The sequence below is a fragment of the Lagenorhynchus albirostris genome, chromosome 10 (assembly GCF_949774975.1).
Source record: "Lagenorhynchus albirostris chromosome 10, mLagAlb1.1, whole genome shotgun sequence".
In the NCBI taxonomy this organism is placed as follows: Eukaryota; Metazoa; Chordata; class Mammalia; order Artiodactyla; family Delphinidae; genus Lagenorhynchus; species Lagenorhynchus albirostris.
In genome coordinates, this window is record NC_083104.1 from 45,870,960 (window position 1) to 45,895,270 (window position 24,311).

The 24,311-nt window shown below is 49.6% G+C and overlaps 2 long non-coding RNA genes across 2 annotated transcripts; one reads left to right on the plus strand and one right to left on the minus strand.

The window, feature by feature from the left end:
- The first annotated feature begins 10,118 nt into the window (after positions 1–10,118).
- LOC132528052 (uncharacterized) lies at positions 10,119–18,990 on the plus strand. Its single transcript, XR_009543121.1, has 3 exons — positions 10,119–10,351; positions 13,915–14,061; positions 18,147–18,990. It is a non-coding gene; the product is annotated as an uncharacterized LOC132528052 (long non-coding RNA).
- Positions 18,991–20,058: 1,068 nt separating this feature from the next.
- LOC132527135 (uncharacterized) lies at positions 20,059–23,001 on the minus strand. The gene is made up of 2 exons (XR_009542872.1): positions 22,750–23,001; positions 20,059–22,599 (listed from the first exon to the last, which is right to left on the minus strand). It is a non-coding gene; the product is annotated as an uncharacterized LOC132527135 (long non-coding RNA).
- Between the last annotated feature and the right edge of the window lie 1,310 nt (positions 23,002–24,311).

A 24,311-nucleotide genomic window follows, 5' to 3' on the forward strand; every position in this document is an offset into this window, starting at 1 on the left:
AGAATTCCTGGGAGGGGCTCGTGGTTTTTCCGCTGGAGAGTTGCTCACACAGTGAATTCTCCCATTCCCCACATGTGGGCACACGAAGGTGTGGGGAACTCGTATGATGTGTCCTGGGACACCACCCTGGCTGCTGGAGGAGAATGTTTATTATGAAGAGCCCTTGGCTCCACCTTTCCCTGGCCTGCATTGGTCCACAGGCTACGCCTTGCTGAGAAATGGTACTCATTCTCATTACCTTTCTAGCCTGGACAAGAAAACAGATGGATGTCTCTTTAAGACATGCAGCTCTAAGAGCTCAGAGCCCAGGCTGTCACAGCTCACTTGCAGGTTCACCTGTAACCATGACAACACCATTGACATAAGTTGCCATGGAACATAATTTAACCTGGATCAGATTTTTTTAAAAGAAAGAATGGAGGAACACTCAGCTTTGTCTCAGGGGACTATCGGAAATGGCATCTCCCGTGATACGCGCTTAACTACCATTCTCATTTAATTACTTTTGCTTGTGATTTCCCTGGGGAAGCATTTCTGCCAGGAGCTATTTCCTGGGAAGGCTGGGAGTGTTTGCAGGGAACGGTTGGTGTTAGGGAATCCAGTGGTTCAGTGACCTTAAGCTGGTCCCTGCTAGGAAGATTTTCACCACATCCCCTCAAGTCCATCTTATTTCCTCTACCTAAGCTTTAATGGGGGAAATATCAGACATCTCATTACGTTTCAGAACTGGAAGGTGCCCAGATGGGAAAGTAAGATGAGGGGAGTACAGGATAGACCTGAACCCACTTGAGTTTAGGTCTTGGGTCTATACAACCAAAATCAGGAGGCATAAAAAGCTGGGGGTGGGACGTAAGTAGAAAGAGATACAATCAAAGAAGTAATGGGAAGACACTGTGATATTAAATTTAAATAGGAAATATCAGTAACTCATTGCAGCATTTCTTTTGTTTCTTTCTAAAAAGAAGTATGCGTTTCCTAGCTTTATTTGCTGACAAGGTCTAGTAGCAGCAAATGGCCTTCATGCCTGAATTGTAGTCTCCAAATACCATTTCCCACTCAAACCATTTCCTCGAGAAATGGTTGATTCCACACGAGAGGCAGCAAATGCGCCAGATGATGCCGGGGCACGTGGTTATGCTGGAAAAGGAAGAAGCTGTCAAATATTAATGGAACCATAACAAAGGCACCCAGGGGTCAACTTGAGGGTCTCCCACTGGCTAAAAATGGAACAATTTTACATAAGAAATTAATGCAATAGACTGAAATTACAGTTGACTGAATCAAAATCCATCAATTTATCATGATACTTACAAGAAGAAACCTTTACTCATCAATCTTTGAATGTTGCTAGGGTTCCCAACAAAGAAAGGGAAGGAATCAAAGCATTTGTCCTGTCTCTCCTGAATGAACTGTTGTTCAGGGTAACCGAATAGATGATGAAAGTTCTTTGTAGAGAATTCCAGCTAATGGATGCAGATGGAAGGATACATTTAGTAAACCTTTTAAAGTGATGTACTTAGGTACCAATCATTAATGGTTGCTGAAACCATTGGGTGAAATGTTGGCAAGGAACTTTATAAGATGTAGATTGGTTGATAACACCTGAATCCACTGATCTTAGCATTACTAAAGGTGGAACAACCAGACATACGTGCCAGAAAGCAATCTTTGTCCCTGCAGGCCAGAGACACCTTTCCCCTAACTAGAGGCAGCAGGTGGCTGAGGCTGGGAAAACTCCTCTGACCCCTCAGACGGTATCAGTGGAATCCCCCAATGGCACTTGGGTATACCAAGCTGGCCAAATTGTACCACAAAATGTCTAAATATTAAATGGTCATTGGAACCACAGCCCACAAAATTAGGCCAAAGACTAGTGTCATTATAAGAGAGCAGAAAGAGGGATTTGGATATAGAGACACAGACACGGAGGGGAGAAGTCCAAGTGAAAATGGAGGCAGAGACTAGAGTGATGTGTCTACAAGCCAAGGAATGCCAAGGATTGCCAGTAACCACCAGAAACCAGGAGGGAGGCATGGACTGGCTCTCAGACCCTTCAGAAGGAATGAACCCTACTGATACCTTGATTTTGGAATTCTAGCTTCCAGAACTTGGAAAGAATAAATTTCTGTTGTTTTAAGCCACACAGTTTGTGGTACTTTCTTATGGCAGCCCTGGGAAACAGGGATAAAAGATAGATGGTTCAGTAAGCATGCCTGCCTAAGCTCGGTAACAGCCCCCTGTTTGTTGTTCTGCTTCTCACGTCAACTTGGCTGTAGAAGTGATGAGAAGAGGCTGAGCTGATCATTGATGCAGAAGGAGACTTCATACATCCCCAAGGAATGGAATGATGGCCGCTACCAAAGATTGAAAAAGCAGGATGTGTCACTGGGCCCAGAAGTACAGGAGAATCCCAGGGGCTGTGCCGAGTCTGAGAAGGGGCCTGTAACCCTCGGAGAGTGGCAAGGAGGTGGTGGGATTCTGCAGACCACGCGTTCTAAAGACCACGCCTGCCCGCTCATCCACTCGTGCAGGACCTACTGAGCATGAACCATGTGCCAGGCACAGTCACAGGTGCTGAAGCTGAAAAGTTGGGCAGGACAGCCTCCCTGCCCTTAGGGCGCTCACGGTCCAGTGGAGGAGCGAGCCAGTACCCAGTGCGCCACAGCACAGTGCGGTGAGTGCTGCACCCAGGGTGGGCACAGATCCACGGGAACACACAGGCAGGACACTGTGGCAGATTTTGTGCCTTCCTGCCTCCGCATTCCTCCTTCCAGTCAGCACCCTGGAGTTGCCTCCCTTTGTCATGACGGCATTGGGGGTGTACAGTCTTCGAGGGGCTGTAACCCAGGGGCCCAGTTCACTCTTATCCCGGGGCCAGTCACGTGGCCCAAACCAGTTGTACTTTTCCCAGGCCTCTGCAGCTTGGAGGGGTGACATGGGACAATGGATGGAGCCCACCTGTTCTGGGGACAGCATCTCGCCTGGATGCCTGGGTTGTTTCCGCGGCCCTTTTCCCACAGCTGATTCTCCAGCGTCCTGTCTGCACTCAGAGACCTCTTACGTCCCTGCAACAATTTTCCGTTTGTTTCTGCCAGTCAGCGTGGGTGTCTGCTATTTCAACTGAATCGGGATCTGAACACAGGCTTGGGCGAACAGGGAAGGAATGGGAGAACACCCAAAGAGGGTAGGCCTAGGAAGCCGAGCCCCAAAGCACGAGAAGGAGCTGGCAAGGGGACAGAAGGGCAGGGGGCCTCCGGGGAGAAGGGGCCGCATGTGCGGAGACCTGGAGGTGAGAGAAAGCCTGGCTCAGTTAGGAAGTGCAAGCAGAGGTTGTGAGAAAAGATTTTAATGTTTATAAAATGGACCCCCAGGGGTCTGTTTGCTGAAACCCCAGAGCACAAGGTGTGGGAGGAGCACAGAGCTCTGTGGGTTTATCTGTGAAGTCCCTTCCAGCTTCCAGAAATGAGACCCTCAGTCAACAGCTGAGCACCAGTCCTGAGCTGCCCTCCTTGGAAGCTGTGACTGCACCTGGTCACTCTCAGGGGGGGTGCATTCATTCGTGTTCCTGTTCCCCTGGGGTAGAGGAGGCAAAGCTGAAACGGAGTATGAGGTGATGGGTTGGAGGACGTGGGTGTGAGGATAAACACCAGTGCAGGCGCCAGAGCAGGCAGGACGACAGGGGCACACGGCCTCCAGTGGCTGACACAGGCAAGAGGCGTGGGGTCCAGGTGCCTCTACAGGAGGCAAGGACCTTGGAATCTCCAAGGATAGGGGACCATCAGGTATCAGAGGACACAGCAGTGGGAGATGCACCAGCTCACATTCTGACAAGAAGCAATCAGAGTTGTGGCGTTCACAGCCCTCCTTCTTTTTCCTCTGGAAATCCTTCTCTGTGTCTGGGGTGCTCATTACCCAAATTCTGCCAACACCTGCCGTTTACTGCCTGCTGCCATCTCCTGGCGGCCCGTGGAACTACAACCACTGCAACCCTAGGCTTGTTCTTCAGAGGATGGATAAGCTGTTGGCTGAGGCAGGCATCCAATGGGAGGGCGTCAGAGCCCGAAGGGGTAATTTTGTTCAGCCACCACATTTCACAGATAAAGAAACTGAGGCCCACCGGGGGCATATGACATATCCTGGGTCTTAGGCCACATTAGTGGACTTGAGCTTCTTCATCTACAGTCACAGACGATCTCCATGGCCCATCATCACCTGCAAACCTGGGGAACGGGCTGCCCCTGACAAGGCGCCCTTAGAGTTTAACTACAGATATTATGGAAACTTGTTCACAATTAGCCTTGTGATTTTGGCTAGTTTATCACCCCAAACTCGTTGCATTGTAAGGAATCTGAGCCCCAGAAGAAGATTGAAAGGACAAATAGAGACCTGGTTCCTTACCCCTCAGGGCAAGACTCCAACTTCAGATACTTCTAGCGTCAAGAGATGCAGGGAGAAGGAATGGGACAGAAGCTCCTGAAGGATGTGTCACTGCTCAGTTCCACACCTTTTAGGAAGCCAAGCCAGCATCCTGAAGGGTGAGATCGGAAAGTCCTTCTCATCTGAGTGGCCACAGGTCTCCTCCACTCTCAGTCACGGACACAGCCTTTCTCCTTTGAAATCCAGCCACACAGGCAAGTCTCTGACCCTCAGGCAGTGCCTGGTTTGTCTTGGAGGTAAACTGAAATCTTCATAGTCTATGGGATGCTGAGGGTGAAATGCAACTCTGTTTCTGGCCACCTTCCCTCAGAAGTGCCAAAGTGCTGGAGCTGCAGCAGGCCAGGTAAGACTACGCCTTCCTCCTGAAACGGTTATAAATTGTGGGCAACAGCAGCCCCAAGGGGGCAGGAGTAAAAGGGGAGAAAAAGAAGAGCTTTCTGTGTTTAAACGCTGATCTGGGGGCCTTGGGTATTACCTACCCAAGATGGGTAGCAAACGCCTACAGGAGGAGCTTTAAAACTGTGAATATATTATACATTGTTGACCCCATAAAGGACTTACTATAGTCAGGTGTGTCTCCCAGGCTGAGACAAAGCAGGAATCCAGGAACTGGTCCATAAGCAGAACGTGGGTGATGTCGGAGGAGGGCAGAGTGACGGTGCCCACAGAGCACCTACCTGGACTCCTAATGCTCCGATACGCACCCATCCTACTGAAATGGCAGGTAGAAATTCGACCAACGGGTCTTTATAGAGCATTGATCTGTGTCAGGCGGTGTTCTGTTTGCTGGGGAATCACGAGGAACAAGACGATTCACATGTCTGCCTCTTCTGAAGGAGAGAGAGAACACTAGGGCGTGATAAATGCTAGGAAGAAAAAGAAGCAGGGACCAGGGCTTTGAGAGTGGCAGCGGCCAGGGAGGGCCTCGTGAGGGGGGTGACAAAAGACCATGACACAGATGAAAGCACTTCCTCCCCGAGGACGTGTTCTCTAGTCCCCTCTCCCGAGGCAGGAGGATACTGTGCTCCAGCATCAGCTGTGGACCCAGCGTGGCACCTGGTTGGCACTCAGCGAGCGTTGGGTGGTAGGTAGCTGTCGCCGGTGGATGGCCGGCTCTGCCTGACGGGCTTCCTCGGGGCTGGCAGCATATGCAGTGTGGCAGCAGAGCCCAGAGGGCCGTCTGGCTCTTGCTCTGAGAGGGCAAAGGAGATGGGCAGTAAGCCAGGGGGCTGTGGCTTCTGACTGTGCACACGGAGCTCGTACCCCCAGAATGGCCTTCCAGCCACCAAGAGATGGAGTCAGATTTGTCCTCAGCCTTTCAGATGAGCCATTCTTTTAAAAAGGAGATCTGGAGTTAGATACTAGATGTCCTCCTGTGGCTTCGGATAGCGCCTGGCCTCCTATGTCAAACTTAGGGCAGGGATTTTCTCTTCTGAACTGTAACCATCTGAAAACCTTCTGGAGCTCAGCTTAGGCCTGTGAGATTGGGAGTCAGGCAGACGTTGGCTTAAGCCCTGTACTGTGTGCTTTTGGATTCCTTATATACCCTCTCTGAGCTCAGACCTGAAAGATGAGTATCCCAGGCTGAGGGAACAGCCAGTGCAAAGTTCTAGGGTAGACATGAGCTCACATGTTCAGGGAGCATTTGTGAAAAGGGGTAATAAAGGCACTTCTCTTCTAGGGCTGCTCTGAGGGTCAGTGCAACCAGCTAGACCTCTGGCTTTATCCCCCAAACATGACTCAAAAAGGACATGATGCCACCCGGAGCAAGCCTGCTGATTCTCAGGTGGGAGAGACGTTAGGGGCCCCTACCCCAAGAACTTGCCTGTCCCAGGTGAGGGCCCCCCACCAGACTCAGCATCCCCTGCTCTGCTTCAATCCTCCCTGAAAGTGGCCTTGTGTGTGCAGGGGGGTACTTTGAAAAATACTTACCTTTAAGTTTTGCTTTTACAACAGCAAAGAAAGTAAAAGTCACCGTGGAGCCCACATTCTAGAAATAAACTTCCTAATTCTGGGGTGTATTTTATTCCGGTGTTTATTATCATAAATATTTTTACATAGCTGAGAAATCACTATACTTTTTTTTCGTCTTTCTGCCAATTTGTCGATTTTCTTGGCCTGCCATTCCCCATGAAAGGTGCAACATATGGTAAAGGAATTTTCCTCCACGGGTGGTTTTGGAACTGGTTGAAAAAGATTCTTTGGCCATTGTTGGCTGAAATATGCGGTTTTTTAAAAAAATAAAACCTGCTACTTAGAATCAGGGGTCATAAAACTGAACATAGTCCAGGAAACACAGATTGACTCTTGCTACAAAACCCCTTTTCCACAAAGGAACGCTGCTGGATGAGAACCCAAATGTCCACCACAGTAATCACGCCTCAGTGCCTCCTTCTCTCCTTTTTGCTTATTTGTACGTTTTGTTTTTCTGCAATGAACATGTAATGCTTGTATAATAAAAATATTTTAAAAATTCATTAAGATAAGGGGGGGGGAAGGACAAATAAAGGCATTTTACGTGTAGCACACCTAGTGTGCTAGAGGATGGTAATGGATGCTCCATCACGAAGAGGTCTAGTGATGAAATAAGTTGGGAAACACTGAGTTAAAGCTAACTGGATTTCTTCCCTGCAGTACTTCTCAGAACCTTTAAGACGCTGGAGGATGGTCTGACCCTTAACAGGGGGCTGTACCCAGCAATATTACGGACAGTATCCGACCTCTGAACTCCTCTTGTGAGGACTGTCTGTGCCCACTGATTGTCTTTGGGACGCGTTTTGGAAAACCCTTTTCCGAAGCCCGGGCTGCGCGCAGAATCGGAGTAACGCCCCAGTCCCGTTAGGCCACGTTCTCGCGACATCTGCACGGCTGAATTTCGGGAAATTTGAGGCCGTGTCAGCTCTCAGCGCAGCGACGCTGCTGCAGTCTCACCGGCGGATTAAGAAGGGTGGCCAACTCCATTATGGATTTTATTATCAATTAAGAGATCTGGAGAGGAGAAAGACTTTCGGAGGCATCTGGTTGGTAGGATCACTGAGCCGTTTGTTTCAGCAGAGACTGTAGGCCATGAATAAACAGAAGACAAACGCCCCTGAGTACCAAGGGCATAAAATATCCCTGCAAACGAAACAGTCCAAAGGAGAATAAAGGGAGCAATGGGGAGTGGGTGCAGCAGAAAGGAGAGTGGCTGCCCGTATCCAGTGGGGCCTCACCATGGCAAGGGCTGGCCCTCCAGCTACCAAGATCTGTATCTCTGCCTGGAGAGGCCAGAAGTGCCTAAGAGTTGACGGACAGCAGCCTGCAACCAATGAGAAGCTCGTCTTCATCTCCGGCAGGATGACTGAGGTGCAAAGTCCACACGGGCTCCCAGAATTCCCCAGTGGGCTGAATCTCCAGTTGCCCATAGTGGCCTCTGGTTTGATAACAAACGCTTTGTCAGCTGCCTTTCCTTCCCTGCCTCACTTTCCCCAGGAAACAAGGTTAAGTCCTGCAGGAATGTCTTTGCTGGTAAGATTATTAGTAAGAAGGCCTGCTTTTCCGGGTTGCCCTAATTCTCCAAGCCAAGATTTGCTGCACTCCAGCGAATGAAGAACAGTTCCGTCTTATTTCTGACAGAGGGCAGCATTTAGTTTTCTACCGCAGGGAGCTATGTTTCTGGGGGTTGCAAATGACTCCAGCTCAAAATAAAGAAAAACAAATTGAAATGAGGATTTTAATCACTGTGAAGGGAATGAAAGGCTGTGTCAGCGTTTCCATGGTAAGTGCCGTCTTTCAGGGATTTATCATCCCAGCTGTAAAAACATGCTTTATGCTGGGATTTGGCAAGAGCAAGGGTTCAGTCACTGAAAATGTATATGTTATTAAAGATTCTACTTGCAGTCAAGTTGGAAGCGTCACTCTGTACAAATGGCACAGAACGCCCCGGTGCCCCTTGGGGCTGCCAGCTGTGCTCGCTGCCTCTCCTGCCAGATGCTCCGCACCAGCTTGGGGAAGTGGCAGAGGCACAGCCCCTGGCCTTCTCCAGAGGCTGTTTTGCATTCCGGAAACGGTTACACTGAGGAAGGTGCCTGGTTCTTTGTGGAGGAAAAGTGATGGTCCTTGTGGGGTCCTGTCTGTGTGGCTGTAGGTGACCCTCCTCTGAGCACTGGCTCACTTCCTCCGTCTCCCTCATCCCCGGTCCCAGGGCCACCGAGGGGAGAGAGGGGCGTCAGCACAACCACAACCACACAGGAGGCTTGGTCCCCCAGCTCATGACGCACAGGCCCCTGACAGCATCACAAGTGGAAGAATCGCAGGCTGAGTTGACCAGAAACCTTAGACTCGTTCTGATTTTAGCTCGCAGCTTGAGCTCCAGGGTGTGAGGGGAATAAAGATCACGATATCAGCCAGAGAGGAGGCAGTTTGGGTAAAACAGAACCCAGTCTGAACCTTTGTCGCATCACCTCAAAGTCACCTCTGCTTGGTTTCAAACAGGACCGAATCTACAGAAACTTCGGCCTGCTCTTTATTTGAAACAGGCCGGTGCGGGCGGAGGGGAGCTGTTTACAATACAAGAGAAAAGGTAAGAGCAGGAGGGTAACTTTTTATGACCTGAAATGAGTCCTTAGTAAGTGCCAGTCGGTGTGTTCATCAGGTCTTAGGGATCAGCAGTTGACTCTTCCCCCAACACAGTGGTAGGTACTGTTACTCCCATTTGAAAGATGAACAGATCGACATTCAGAGGTTGGGGAACTTGCCTTCACGGAGGTCTCAAGGAGAGCAGGTGGCAGGGTGGGGCCTCGAGGCCAGTCTTCCTGACTCAGATCAGGTCAGAATTCCCCTACCTTGACACCGTTCAGGGGCAGCGCTTTGGGATTCCGCCAGTCCATCTCCTCATCCTACCCTGGGTCATGGGCAGCCTGGCACAGTGCTTGGCATGTATGGCAGCCCAGCAGATTTCCTGCTGCTGGGACAGCTGATGGCTGCAGAGGGCAGGCCTAGGAGCACTGGCTAAACTCGAAAAGGGCAGACTTGTATTTCTGTTTTGTTTTTTTTAATTTTTTTTTTTTTTTGGCGGTACACGGGCCTCTCACTGTTGTGGCCTCTCCCGTTGCGGAGCCCAGGCTCCGGAAGCGCAGGCTCAGCGGCCATGGCTCACGGGCCTAGCTGCTCCGTGGCATGTGGGATCTTCCTGGACCGGGGCACAAACCCGCATCCCCTGCACCGGCAGGCAGACTCTCAACACTGTGCCACCAGGGAAGCCCTGTTTTTTTAAATTTTATTTTTTTATACAGCAGGTTCTTATTAATTATCCATTTTATACATGTTAGTCCCAATCTCCCAGTTCATCCCACCACCCCCTCACCCGACCCCTGCCACTTTCCTCCGTTGGTGTCCATACGTTTGTTCTCTACATCTGTGTCTCTGTTTAGGGCAGACTTGTTTTTAATGCTAACATTTTTTGAGGGCTTACTGTCTACCAGGCACAGTTGGAAAGCTGTATATATGTTATATATTTCATCTCATTCACAACCACTCCAGCAACTGCCTGAGCTACATACTAGTATTGCCTCCATTTTACAGATGAAGAAAATGAGAAAACAGAGATTGAATAATTCGCCCAAGGCCACATGCAAGCCTGTAGGAGATGAAGGTGGGATTCCAGCCCAGGCAGCTTGACTCTCAAGACCAAACCAGGGAATGCTGCCTGGGGGAGGGTGAGTTTCCCCAGGCTCAGATTGTTCACTGGTAATCTGATCATAAGGGGCTGGGCTGGTCTTCAGGCCATCTGGTCCTACCCCTCATCTTCCTGTTGACCAAGCTGATTCTGCAAGAGGCAAGGTGGCTGCTGGAGGGTGTCCTCCCTTCCTCCAGGGGCAGAGCCAGGATGACAGCCTGAGTGATGGGACCTTGTGATGGAGCCTACACTGAGCAGGTAAGGCGGTGTCCTCCTGCACTTCGTCTCCGCAATGACTCAAGGCGAGACAGCCCCCGGAAAGCTATGGAGGGTTGCATCCAGGGTCTGGGCAGGGCTGTGGCAGGCTGTCCTATGCCCCTTAGGCAATCCAAGTTATCCCCGCCTCCCGCCAATCTCTCAGTCTGGAGAAGGAAAAAGCTAACAAGTAGCTTTGGGCAGGATGGACATAATTAGTGGTTCTTTTCTTTCATAAATTTATTTTATGTGTTTATTTTTGGCTGCGTTGGGTCTTCGTTGCTGCGCGCGGGCTTTCTCTAGTTGCAGCCAGCAGGGGCTACTCTTCGTTGCGGTGCGTGGGCTTCTCATTGGGGTGGCTTCTCTTGTTGCGGAGCATGGGCTCTAGGTGTGCGGGCTTCAGTAGTTGTGGCGCACGGGCTTAGTTGCTCCACAGCATGTGGGATCTTCCTGGACCAGGGATCGAGCCCGTGTACCCTGCATTGGCAGGCAGATTCTTAGCCACTGTGCCACCAGGGAAATCCCTAATTAGTGGTTCTTTTCTTTTCTTTTTTTTTTTTAGTGCGGCTGCTTTGGAATTCCTATTTTCTGTTTTTTTGATAGTGGCCATCCTAATGGGTGTGAGGTGATATCTCATTGTGGTTTTGATTTGTATTTTCCTCATGATTAGAGATGTTGAGAATCTTTTCTTTCTTTCTTTTTTTAAAAAATATTTATTTACGTATTTTGGCTGCACCGGGTCTTAGTTGCAGCACGTGGGATGTTCGTCGTGGCACGTGGGATCTTTTTTAGTTGCTGCATGTGGGCTTCTTAATTGTGGCTTGTGAACTCAGTTGCAGCATGCATATGGAATCTAGTTCCCCAACCAGGGATCGGACCTGGGCCCCCTGCATTGGGAGCGTGGAGTCTTACCCGCTGGACCACCAAGGAAGTCCCGAATTAGTGGTTCTCAAGTGCATTTGGAAACAGAAAAACTGATTCCTGTTGGGATGAGAGTGTCACCCATGCCACCCCAGGAAACTGGGTCTGTGCAAGCAACGATACCAAGCAGAGATACCCCTGATGGTAAAGCTGCAGTATTTTGGTCGCACCAAGATGTTTTGGTTTTGCATTTCTGAGTTGGTCTACAACAGTTTTCCATTGGCACTTAACCATATTGGATTACAAGGCAATTAATGGGTGGAACCTTCCAGAGTCCAGGCCCTACACTGGGGATGGGAGGAGAGGAGAGAGGAATGGACAGGGGCTATGACATGAACAAAGGAAGAGCAGAAATCAGGAATGAAAGTGGGGCTTCACTATTGACCTTACAAAAACAAAAGGGTTTTTAAGGGACTGCTGTGAATAACTGTATGCTATCAAAGTGGATAACGAAGATGAAATGAATAAATTCTTAGAAAGACACAAACTAGAAAGACGAACTCAAGGAGAAATAGACATTGTGAACAGACTTACAGTAAGTAGAGAGATTGAATTAGTAATGTTAAAACCTCCCTCAAAGAAAAACCCAGGCCCATATGGATTCACTGGTGAATTATACCAAACATTTAACCAAACAGTGGTCTCTTAGACACGACACAAAAAGCACAATTCATTAGATTCGTTAAAATAAAAGCATTTTATTGTTGTTGTTACAAATGACACCACTAAGAAAAGAAAAGACAACCCACAGAATGGGAGAAAATATTTTCCAATCATATATCTGATAAGGGACTTGTATCCTGAGTATATAAGAACTCTTACAACTCAGCCATAAAAAGACAACCCAATTTTAAAACGTCTGAATAGACATTTCTCCAAAGAAGATATACAAGTGGCCATCAAGCACATGAAAAGATGCTCGGTGTCTTAGTCGTCATGAGGCATTAGAGAAATGTCAATCATAGCAACATACCACTTCACATCCACTAGGATGGCTATAACCAAAGCCGCAGAAAATAGCAAGAGTTGGGGGACACATGGAGAAATTGAAACCCTCGTACCTTGCAGGTGAGAGTGTAAAGTGGAGGGGTCCTTTTGGACAGCAGCTTGGCGGTTCCCCAAAAAGGTAAATGTGCTGTATCATATGGCCAGTCATTCCGCTTCTAGGAGAATTGAAAACGTGTTAAAAGAAACTTGCACGAGAGGGCTTCCCCGGTGGTGCAGTGGTTAAGAATACGCCTGCCAATGCAGGAGACACGGGTTCGAGCCCTGGTCCGGGAAGATCCCACATGCTGCGGAGCAACTAAGCCCGTGAGCCACAACTACTGAGCCTGTGCTCTAGAGCCCGCGAGACACAACTACTGAGCCCGTGTGCCACAACTACTGAAGCCCGCACACCTAGAGCCCATGCTCTGCAGCAAGAGAAGCCACCGCAGTGAGAAGCCCGTGCATCGCGATGAAGAGTAGCCCCTGCTCGCCACAACTAGAGAAAGCCCTCATGCAGCAACGAAGACCCAATGCAGCCAAAAATAAAATTAAATAAATAAATTTATTAAAAAAAAAAAAACTTGCCCGTGAATGTTCATAGCAGCATTATTTATAAGAGCCAAAAAGGAGAAAAAACCCTAATGTCCATCAACTGATGAATGGACAAACAAAATGTGAACTATCCGTACAACGGAATATTATTCATCAACAAAAAGAATAAAGTACTGATTCGTATTACCACATGGGTGCACCTAGAAAACAGTGTAGTAAGAAGCCAGACACCAATGATTCCATTTATAAGAAATGTCTAGAATAGGCAAATCCCTAGAGCCAGAAAGTAGACTAGTGTGGTTGCCTAGGGTTGGGAGAAGGGGAAGGATGGGCGTGTGTTTTCTTTCTGGGGTGATGAAAATGTTCTGAAATGAGATTGTAGTGATGCTTGCGCAATTCTGTGACTATATACTAAACCCCACTGAACTGTACACTTAAAGTGGATGAATTTTATGGTACGTGCATGTCAATAAAACGGTTAAAGATTATAGGGAATGAGTTAAAAAATATTGTAAAAGTATATCATGAATTACTCTGCAGCGGCTTAAATTCACCATGTGATTGATATATACTAATATGGAAAGTTATCCACACTATAGTAAATGAGGCATAAAGCGGATTATAATTCATTGTAGCATGATCTCAATATTATAGAAATAAAATGTGTGTGTACAGAAAAGAAAATTTGGAAGGATATATATCGAGGGAGTGATTTTCACTGAGTCCTACATAATAAACTGTTCTTTTTCAGATTTTTATTTAATCTTTGAAAAAGTAATACAGTCACATGGCATAAAAATCAGAAGCTCTAGAAGACTATCTGGTGACAAATCTCCTCCAAGCCACCCGGTTCTCCTTCTAGAGAGCAACTCGTGTCGCCCGTTGGCCGAGCTCCCTTTGGGAGAATTTGACGCAAGTCGACAATGCTCTCACTCCGTCCAGCACCTTAGTTTTCTCATGTAATTATGAATCTTGTCCATACTGAGATATCACAAAAGTCCTCAGTCTTTTTTATGGCTGAATAGCTCTTTATCCTGTAGATGTACTGTTTGAAAGATTCTTTATGTTCATGCATTTCCTAATTTCTTTATTTTTTTTGCCTTTAGCATGCATTTTACTTGTAATCAGAAAGAAATCTAGCTATTTCTCCGAAAGAAGTCCCTGTATTGAGGATTCAGATCTAAGAAGAGTGAGCCCCCAGGAGGGTGGGCAGGTTGCACGCGGAGACCCGGAAACCCCGGACGTGAAAGCGGGTCAGCGACGGGGGGGGGGGGTGCCCTCCACCATCGGGCAGGGACCCGGGAGAGATGCTGGAACCTAGAAGGGAGTCCAGACAGCATTTAAGAATCATTCCTTCTCCTTTTTTCTACTCTTCATCTCCCCAAACATGAGGAGCATTTGAGATTTACCAGGGAAGTGGAGCCAGAATTCACCTCCCAAGGGCTGCTCCTGACTTCACACCCGCTCACCATCTTTCCAGTCCAGCCCTCGATAGGACTTGCTGCCTCCCCACGGTGCTGGGTGCTCTGAGAGCCTTCTGGGAACCTTGGCGTTTACTCCTTCTAGAGCTTCTGGGGTCATTTCACCTGTACTGTGCAGAGGTTCTGGTTTTAACTTCTGCTTCCCCGCTCCTGCTGTGTGCCCTTGAACACATTCTCCAGTCTCTCTGTGCCTCGCTTTTCTATCTCACCAGCAAAAGTCAAGGGGTGTATTTAGCCATCGTCATTGTCTCCCTGTTACTAAAGTAGGGCTCACAGATGGGACTCCTGTGTTGGCTGCACACAGCCCTTTGGGGAGCAGAGGGAAGGGCCGGTTGTGTGGGAGAGGAGCTAAAGGGATGGGGGAGGAGCCCTTTGGTGAGTGAACCCTCCCTTCTCCTTGAGGGACTCGCCCACACCCCATGCCCTCTATTGGTTCGACCTCCGGAAGGCATTTCCTGCTGGCCCTACCTGCCTCCGTCCTGCCCCTTTCCAGCTTGGTGGCCACCAACCCTGCTGTGAGTGGGACCAGGAGAGAGGGAGAAAGGAAGAGATTCTTATAGTGGTGACTCTTACTGAGAAAGGCCAGTTCCCAGTCCAGTCCATGCCCTGCACCTTGTTTGTTTGTTGCTTACTGAATCAAGACAAAAACAAAACCTGGCAGGCCTCATGGTCGCCCTACAACTTTCCTGTTATTCTTCAAATGAGCTCTCCCCTCCCCTGCCCGTCCGTTCCCACCCGTCCCACCTTGGCCTCAGTTCCAGTCTGCCAGAATCCCGCCTCAGTGACCTCTCACAGTGCTGGCCCTGGCTGACCTCCGGACTGGGCCTGCCTCGGTTCTACAGGTACAAACTTCTTTCTCTCTTTGCCATCCTGCATCCCCGACCCCGGCCATTGCACCCCTGAGCCAGTGACTTTGGAGGTTCTCACAGGAGCCGCCCTTCATCTGGGCTGGGCAGAAACACTTGGTTCCTGACATCCTGAGCCTCGACTGGCATGTGGCCGTGGTGAGGGCTCAGCCCGCCTCCCTGGAGCAGGTTTGCTGGAGATTTCTGATTAATAAGTTGTCAAATAGGAAAAGGAGTCATAAGACCCAACGTCCCAGCTGAGGAAGAAATTACATTTCCGGAAGTTGGCCCAGGATAAGGACCAGATCTTTTCTTCCACAGGAGTTTACACTTGACCAAGCTTAGAATCTCATGGAGATTCATTCTGGAGCTGGTGGCAGGGGCTCAGGACCCATCCTTCCAATGAAGACAGCTCCAAGGATGCACAGGGATTTTCACTGGAGCATCTGTAAGGGCTTTCGAAACAGCAGTGAATCTTCACAGAAGCCTTCACAGAAAGGCAGGCAGGAAGGAGACTTCTGTCTTTGGAGATGGAGGTACCAAGCTGGGCAGTGATTTATCTGAGAGCGTGAAGTGCCGATGACCAAGAAGGGAACGCTTTTCCAAACACCCAGTTGAATCCACGATTCTTTGATGCTGACAAACCACTTACTTGAAACAATGCTGACGAACAGCATTTATTGAGCACCTTCTATAGGCTGGGCTCTGGGGAAGATGCTTCGTACAGTTCATCCTCACAGTATTCTTTTTTTTTTGCGGTACGTGGGCCTCTCACTGTTGTGGCCTCTCCCGTTGCGGAGCACAGGACTCTCAACCACTGCGCCACCAGGGAAGCCCTCTCACAGTATTCCTAAATGCTGGTACCATTATCATGCCCATTTTACTGATGAGGAAACTGAAGTTCAGAGAGGTTCCCTGACTCAGTTTACACATCTGGCAAGGGGAGGAACTGTGATTGTAACCCAGCTCTCTCTCTGCCCAAGCTGGGTCCTTTCCCTCTGTTTCACTCCTCAGTCTAGCAAGCAGTTTAAACTGTGTATCGACAACCTCAAAAAATGTTCCTGCTCTTTGATCCAACTGACTCACTTCTGACAACCATTCTCATGAAATGATGCTAAGTGCAGAATAAGTGTCTTACAGTTCAACATGGCTAAGCACACAGTGGTGTGTACCCCTCTTCTTCCCTAAATTCCACTGAAATGACAAGAAATTCAGAAATAAAAAGAGTGCTCGTGGTTGTGGGCAGTCAGGAGGAATGGGATCAATGTCCAGAAGATTAAGAAATTCCGGGAAACATAAGACAAATATAAGAACAAGTTGGTGAAGAAATTAAAACGAAGCTGTAATGCCACAGGGCTAAATGCACAATCATCACAGAGTGAATTTTCCCAGCAGAGTTCCAGAACAGAGGCAACGTGACCTGGGTGAAAGAGTGAGCTAGATACGGACTGTAGGGTGGTGAATGGTTCCTTTCCACTGTCCACTGACCACTCTCTGCACACGCAGTCACCTGAGGCTGGCTCCTGTATCAACAGCTGCATTCCCTGCCAGAGGAATGGGATTCTCATGGGGGTAAGGAAGTGTCCCCCAGCCGCCAATACAGTTCAGCCCAGATGGTCATCTACAATGTTAAGAGCTACGTTAGAATTGCTAGATATTTCAGAAAAGCCAGAGCCTGAGAGAGGCACAAAAATAGAATGGGGGCTTCCCTGGTGGCGCAGTGGTTGAGAGTCCGCCTGCCGATGCAGGGGACACCGGTTCATGTCCCGGTCCGGGAGGATCCCACATGCCGCGGAGCGGCTGGGCCCGTGAGCCATGGCCACTGAGCCTGCGCGTCCGGAGCCTGTGCTCCACAACGGGAGAGGCCACAACAGTGAGAGGCCCGTGTACTGCAAAAAAAAAAAAAAAAAAAAAATAGAATGGACTCCAAGAAAACAGACTACCCAAAACAGAAGAAAACTGTAAGGAATTAAAATGAATATCCCAGAGAGAGTTAAGAGAATATCACATCCACCTAAAAAATAAAGCCTCTATGAAAAAGATATAATAAGAGTTCTTGGGAATTAAAACCATGACTGACAAAGTTTTAAAAACTCAATAAATGTGCTAAATAGATAACTGAAAACCTAATTAGTAAGCTGGAAGATCAAGCTAAAGGATTCCCTAAAAATGTGTTAGAAAAAAAGAAAGATGCCATTGTTTTTTAAGTTATGTGACATGAGGTGTAAAGTCAAGCACAGATACCTTTCTTATGGAAGCTTCAGAGGAGAGAACACAGAGAATGGAGAGGAGGAAATAAAAAGATATATTAGAAGAAAATATCCTAGTGCCAAAGAAACACTTCAGATGGAAGAGGGCCCACTGAGAACAAAGCAAGTCTCTTAAACTCAAGTTTCAAAAAAAAGGCAATAAATCTAATAGAAAAATGGGTAAAGGGCACAGATAATTAATTCACAGAAGAGAATATGAATATGGCTAGTAAACAGATGAAAAGAGCTTAGTCTTACACATCACCAGGGAAATGCAAATTATACTTTACATCCATCCACCCTAATATCCAGTGTTGGTGATGACATGGTAAGTCAGCAATTTCAAGAACGTCATTTGTGACAGCTTCCAGAGGGCATCTTGGCACCAGCTATGAAAATCTCAGACGTAATTCAGTGCTTATATTTCTAGGAATCCATTGTACCCACTAAGTGGTGGAATCTGGTTATTGTTTAAAAGGCGGTCGCAGGTCTTTCTGTATTCTGGGGCTAGTCTGCCCAGCATGGTCACCACCAGTCATGTGTGGTTACCGAGCGTGCAAAAGGTGGTTAGTCTGAATTGAGATGTGCCGTTAAGCGCCAAATACACAGTGGATTTAAAATAGCTTGTCATTTACCGGAATTAAAATAACGCATAATTTTATGCTGAGTAAATGTTGAACTGATAATATTTTGGATATATTGGGTTAAGTAGAGCATATTAAAATTAATCTCACCTGTTTCTTTTAATTTCTCTTAAATGTAGCCACTGGAAAATTTCATATTTTGTATGGGGTTCATATTCTCTTTCTACTGGATGGCACTGAGTCAGTGGGAATCAGCTGGAGAGAGAACAGCCCTTTGGTTGGAGAGAGCCAGTAATTGGACCCAGACCTGGAGGAGACTTTGAGGCAAACGGGAGCTCAACTGCTTCGTGTGAGAAAGGAGAAGAGAAAGTAACAGACTAGGAAGAGGACAGGCAAGTGTGGCCCGGGGCTGGGTTTCAGGGGACAGAGAAAACGAAGAGAGGATGGGAGGGAAGCCCAGGAACACGACAGTAGCCAGAGACCAGGGAACAGGTGGCTGAGGAAGGACTCCCCAAGCCCCTGGGGCAGGGCCAGCAGTGAGTTTTGCCAGCAGTGAGGTCAGCTGATAAATTTTAAATGGGTTACTGATCTATGCCATGATACTCCTCTGCTGTCCCTACACCCCAAGGACAGACCGTGTGGGGCTGGGGACGCCGTGTCCCTGCTTGGACATCAGGGCTGGGTGAGGACGGTGATGTGCCAGGCAGTGGCCCGAGAGCCCAAGGGGAGGAGGGAAAGTGAGGAACAAGGGTGCCGGACGAGGGGTCAGGCAAGGACGACGTGACAGGTACCCAGAAATGCTTGGAAGGATCCCCAAGAGCCCTGAGCTGCTGCTGGCAGGGAGGTGCAAGGCAGCTGAAGATTTTCACTTGGTTTTGAAGGGAAGGATCTCCCCAGCCGGCTGGCCGACACTGGGACCCTTCGCCACATTACGCAGGGCGTTGTAATACCCTCTGGGGTGCTGGGCAGCAGCGGCTGAGAAGTTTGGTGGCAGTGCTGGCGGGGAAGGTGGGGAAGTGGAACCAAGCAATGCTAGTAGCCACCTCAGCAAATAACGTGGAAAGCTCTCTGGGATCAGCTGTCCCGGGGCGGGGGTGGGGCAGGGTGTCCTGCGTGTTCTGCGGGGGCCCCCCTGCGAGACACCCACACCCCTCTCAGCCTGCTCTGGGTCTCGGGAGGCTGGCTTGTAACGTCTACACACACAGGCCTCTTTGCCCCAGACTCCTGAGGTGGGTTGGCCGATGGGGGCCCTGCTGAAGATCCAGGGCATGAGTGGCGTCTGAGGGCAGGTGTTTAGTCCCGGGCTCCTTCCCTGCATTGCGGTACCTTGTCCCTCTACCTTGAGGCCTCTCCACAAAGTGCTGTCTCTCTCTGTCTCTCAATCTCTGGCTTCCAGCATCTCCTATCTCTCATCCCTGCAGGCTCTCCATGGTCCCCAGCCCTGGCGAATTTCACATTCCTGTTCCTTCCCCCCTCAGCCAACCACACCTTTGTCAACAGCCTTTCACTAACTCTTCTTCACTTATCCAGCTCGACTCTGCCATTCGCTTCCTACAGAGACCCTGACCGATACCAGGATGTACCATACGCTAAAACTTTTGTGCACTTAAGGGAGAAGACAGTGAAAATACACGTTTGAATTTACAGAAAGGAATATGGGAAAGGTACATGAGAAACTAATAACAGTAGCGGGTATAGTGGGAGGAATCAGTGAACTGGGGCAGAGGTAGAGCGAGATTTCCCATTGTATCTAATTTATATTATTTTGATTTTGAACCATGTGAATTATTATCTGTCACAGCAGTCCCCAGCATTTTTGGCACCAGGGACCGGTTTCTTGGAAGACAGTTTTTCCACAGACGGGGTGGGAGGGCAGGGGAGGATGGTTCAGGGGGTAATGCGAGCGACCGGGAGCGGCAGATGAAGCTTCGCTCGCTCACCTCCTGTGTGGCCCGGTTCCTAACGGGCAGCAGACTGGTACTGGTCCGCTGATCTATCACACAAAATTAAACTGGAAAGAATCTTCTCTACCCCCCATTGGATTATTTGGGAGAATTGTAGACTGAAATAAAAACACACCACGTGAGAGCCGTGACTTTCAGTTTTATTTGGGGATTTACCGAGGACTGTAGCCCAGGACACAGCCTCTCGGATGGCTCTGAGAAACTGTTCGGAAGGGGGGAAGGGGTGATCAGCATATATGTGATTTTGGAGAAGGGTACCTGCCACCAAGCACACGTCTCGCTAGAAGGTTACCGCTAGCCACGGGGAATAGACATCTTACTTAAAGATTTTAACGCTTTTCCAAGTATGAGAAGACGCAAGAGCTTGTGTTCATAAAATTTTCTCCTGAAAATATCTAACCGAAGGCTGTTCTGCCAGTTTTCCCAGAGCCCAGAGCACCTCATTCCTGATCTCCACCCTGAACTCCTTTCAGAGTGTGTTGAAGATCAGTGACGGCAGTGGTGGATGACTCAATCCTGGTACAGCTGGATGGCGAGCGATATTCTTGGGCTGGCAGAATTGGTTTAATCCCACCTAGACCTTTCACCGAGGCACCTCCAGATCTTGAGTGGGAAAAGCCACAGCACGGAGGGAAGTGGCCTCTCCTAGCTGGCTCCGTGCAGCTGGGCCACAGCCGCCCCATCTGCCTCTCTCCCTCCTCCTGTCCTTCTAGGGCTCTGGCTTCAGCCACTAGCGTCCTAGAGGCTTTCCACCGAGAGAGACCACAAAACCAAATCACATAAGTGGAGAGCAAGGGGGGGGCCAGCGCTGAAAGCCAGCATCGTGGAGAGACAGCTTTCATCCTGCTCGCTCCAGCCTTGACAGGTACTGTTCAGTCTGTGGTTTTTGCTACTAGAAGTTTCCAGAAGGCCCAGCAAGATCCATTTCTTTAGCTGACTTGCCATGTGAAATGCCCCAGGCACGTGGCCAGAGCTTGGACGATGTTCCCTCTAACCCCCCTTTTCTGTCTGACCCCAGGGCCTCACCCCAGATGAGGGTGACACAGACACGGAGCTCAGAACCACACCCAGTGAGGACCTCAACCTCCCATAAAGAGAACGTTGACCTTTGCTATTTCCCATCGGTTTTGTGGAATAATCAGAGGGACCAGCTGGGGGACAAAGCTGCATTCACCAAGCTTAGCGCTCGTTTCCTCCTTAATCCTCCGAGTCACCGTTATGAGGCAGGGAGGGGCCGGTGCTGTTACAGCCTTTTAGCCACAACAGCGGGTAATGAGCTGCCTGTGTCGTGCATGAGTCATGAGCAGAGTGAGATCTAAGCCCTGATCTCTGGACCCTGGTGCAGCGTCTCTCCTCACCCTCAGCTGGGCACCGGCTATAGGGGATGCCCTTCTGTCCCTTCACGTGGCTCTCGGCTTGCTGTGGGAAGGCAGGCATAATGGACACACAGATTGGCCTAGCAGGTACCTAAGCGGTGTGACCTCAAATTCAAAGATCTTCCTTCCGCCATGGGCCGAGACTGGTTACCATCTGTCCCCCTTTGGGGAGTTGGGCATCGTTCTTGGCAGCTCTGGCAGAAGTGAGCACCTGGTCCAGATGTTTGGGAAATACTGGGCGAGTGGCAGCCTGTGCACCCCTGAAGCATTGTCGCCGGGCCTCGATCAGATGTCACCTCACTCTGTTAAAGTGTCAGCCAAGGTTAGTTCATCAGTCCAGCTGAACCCTGTGCAGAGACCGGCACGGGTGGGTTTTACTTGGGTAGGAGGGAGTCACAGAAGCGTCCGTGGAGTGGCGGGGCCTGTCCACGTCGGAGGGAGATCTGAGGGCAGGAGGAATCCATGGCTGAGGCCAAGGCTGTGGAGAGAGACAAGGGGGAAGCAGGCCCTTCACAAGTGCTAAGGACACACCGTGCCTCACACTACACTGAGCTTTGGGCAAAAGGCTTATCCCCTTACGCCATTTACTACTCCTTTATCTTGCGCCAGGCTGCAAACGAAACCATCTTCACGTGATCTCAGTTTCCAGGTGGACATCTGACACTCGGGTCAACTGCCCGTGGGTGTAGAGCCCAGAAATGGTTGAGCTGGCCTATGAACCCCTGTCTGCCTGGAGCCTCAATGTCCCCACTTTCCAGAACATTTCTGCACATTTACCCACAGATCTGAGCAAGTTGTGGGGAGGGAGGAAGGGAGAAATGAAGGGGACCAGCTCAGAGGCAGAGAGGAAACGGTGAGGTGGAGGCACGGGAAATCCTGGCCGTGGCCACGTGTGCCGTCAGCACAGAACTGTAACTGGTTTAACGTCAAGGCCAGAGGCGGCCTCCACAGAATGGCAAGGGCAGGATGCATGTACTTCGACGGCTGGCCTTTAAAACACACGTTCCTTCAGCAATTGGAGACCAGGTGAACATCTGGATCTTCCTAAATCAAGCCTTTGAAACAAAAATAATTTCAGGTGACAAAGTAAATATGCTTCATGCTTTGTAGCTAGAAGTCTCCAGATCTCTGAGATCCAGGCTGTTCCTGCTCACCTGGTCCCTGCCTTTAATGGGATTTGCTGGAAGGAGCCCCAGAGAAGAGGGGACGTCCTGATAAAGTTTGGTCCAGGAAACGAGGAGGAGGAGGAAGGCAGACCCAGCAGAGGCTGATGGCCACGAACCTGGCAGCACCTGCAAAGTCCCTGCGTAGTCGCCTCATTTGACTCTTCTGTGTTCCCTGTGGGCTCCCTCGGCAAGGGGGTCCTGGAAGGTTCTGGAGCCATGTCCGCTTTGGGGTGTAGGGCTCACATCCCCCCTCCAAAGTTCCATGGGAAAACTTACCGTGCAAATCAAGTTGCCCACCAGTCACTGTGACAGTCGCTTCCAGCTCTGCCACGCTGGCTGACCTTGAGCCGGTTACATAACTTCCCCGTGCTTCTGTTTTCTTATCTGCAAGATGAGTGTGACACTAACATAACCTACCTCCTAGGGTCATGATGGGAATACAATGTGAGAAAGTATACAAGGGGCACAGGGCGCTTTGCAAGTGGCGCTGTATTACGTGTCCTGGTGAGGCTGTGGAGATCGTGTTGGGGGGGGATTTATCGCACCGTGCTTTATGTCAGAGGTCTTAGGTGACCTCCTTCAATGCCTTCAGTGATCCCTTAGGAAAGAGGTTATTGGCAGAGTTGACAGATAAGGACTCAGAGAGGACAAATAACTCTGCCCAAGGTCATGGAGTTGAGCGGCCAGGGCTTGAACACACCTGGGCCTGGCTTCAAGCACTGTTATGTGAATCAGGCCACGCCTCCTCCCAGAAGCCCCCACCAGGCCTGAATTTATATCCCTGACACCTACTTAGGTTGCCTGATGCCACCACAGCCCTGGCAGTAAGAGCCAGGAGCCTGGCCACACTCCACTCGTACTCCCCAAGCCCCCGTGGGTGGGCCTTTTCTGTCGCTCACAAACAGTTGGTGGCCCAGTGGGGAGTGTGGCCAGAGGAGTTACACCAAGGAAACGGAAAAGTGAGTACAAAGCTAGAAGAGGAGTTGGTATCCGCGGGCCCAGTCGTGAAGGGACACATTCCAGCAGAAACACTTCTCTGTTTTCTGCCTGATCTTTGAATCGCCTCCTGGGGGAACAGGTCCCAGGCACAGTGATAGGGGAGGCAGGCGTGTGGGGACAGCACGTGCGTGACGGAGCACCTTGCCTGGCCGGTCCTCACGGCTGTGATCTCACGTAACCTCCACACCAACCGTAGGAGCTGATGATCAGTGTGCATTTTACAGACCAGGCAGCTGAAGCCCATTAAAGTTAAACAAGGTGCTCAACGTCGAACAGCTGAGGAAGATTTAACCCTGATCTGCCTGGTCCAGTCTCCAGGTGCCCTGAGTGAGTCTCTGGGTGACCACCACCCTCAGGATACCAGTGATGCCGCTTGGGTCACAGATGATGTGTGACCTGCACCTGCCAGACCTGGGCTCCTCACCGCGGCTAGAGTCCAACATTTCGATCCAGTGGCGTAAGGAAAGAGGCAGAGCTGGGCTTCCAGGAGGAAAGGGATTGGAGTGGAAGGAGAGAAGGCGACAGAAAAGGAAGAGGAGAGAACAGAAAGAACTTAGGGAAACAAGGAATTCGAAGCCCTCCTTCTGGAGCCAACTGTGGGAGTGCAAGGTAGCTAGAAGCTACAGCAAATGACGTCTTAACTCGCTGTCTACTTGCAAAACAACAAAACAGACCTATTTAGCAGCCGAAGAAATGACTGCCTTTCTCCTGCCTCTGGGGGCTCAGGGATGGGAAAGCTCAGGAGAGAAACACAAGCTGTGGAAGAGTTTCCCAGATGGTGGGGAGACTCGGGCTGGGGCAGAGGAGGCACCCGGTGCAGAGATAGGTCTGATTTGATC